Source organism: Penaeus monodon, chromosome 23 (assembly GCF_015228065.2).
Source record: "Penaeus monodon isolate SGIC_2016 chromosome 23, NSTDA_Pmon_1, whole genome shotgun sequence".
NCBI lineage: Eukaryota > Metazoa > Arthropoda > Malacostraca > Decapoda > Penaeidae > Penaeus > Penaeus monodon.
Window position 1 is genome coordinate 33,601,569 of NC_051408.1, and position 249 is coordinate 33,601,817.

A 249-nucleotide genomic window follows, 5' to 3' on the forward strand; every position below is an offset into this window, starting at 1 on the left:
ATGAGTATAAGTAACCCTTGTCTGCCATGGCGGTATATTGCTATAAAATAGTAACATGGCAACTGCCTTATTCAGAGTGCGTTGTCCAAGAAAGCCCAGTCGTTTAGTGTTGGTGCTGGACAGAACACCTCAGAGAGGGCAGTTACGAACCGGACGAGCTAATCAGTAGTTCTCATTTCCAACTGCGGAAGGGTAAACCAATTAAAGAATTATAATACTGATATCAAGTAAAGAACACTTAAGTACGTC

At 41.8% G+C, this 249-nt stretch overlaps 1 protein-coding gene across 2 annotated transcripts in view; it reads left to right on the forward strand.

Annotated features, from left to right (window-relative positions):
* The first annotated feature begins 66 nt into the window (after positions 1-66).
* LOC119587935 (UDP-glycosyltransferase UGT5-like) overlaps positions 67-249 on the forward strand; it is a 9,304-nt gene continuing 9,121 nt past the window's right edge. The window contains exon 1 of one of the 2 annotated variants that reach the window (XM_037936645.1): positions 67-192. The gene's annotated coding sequence lies outside the window, so the exon portion shown is untranslated. The remainder of the gene's footprint in view (positions 193-249) is intronic. The other variant, XM_037936647.1, reaches the window with a different exon arrangement.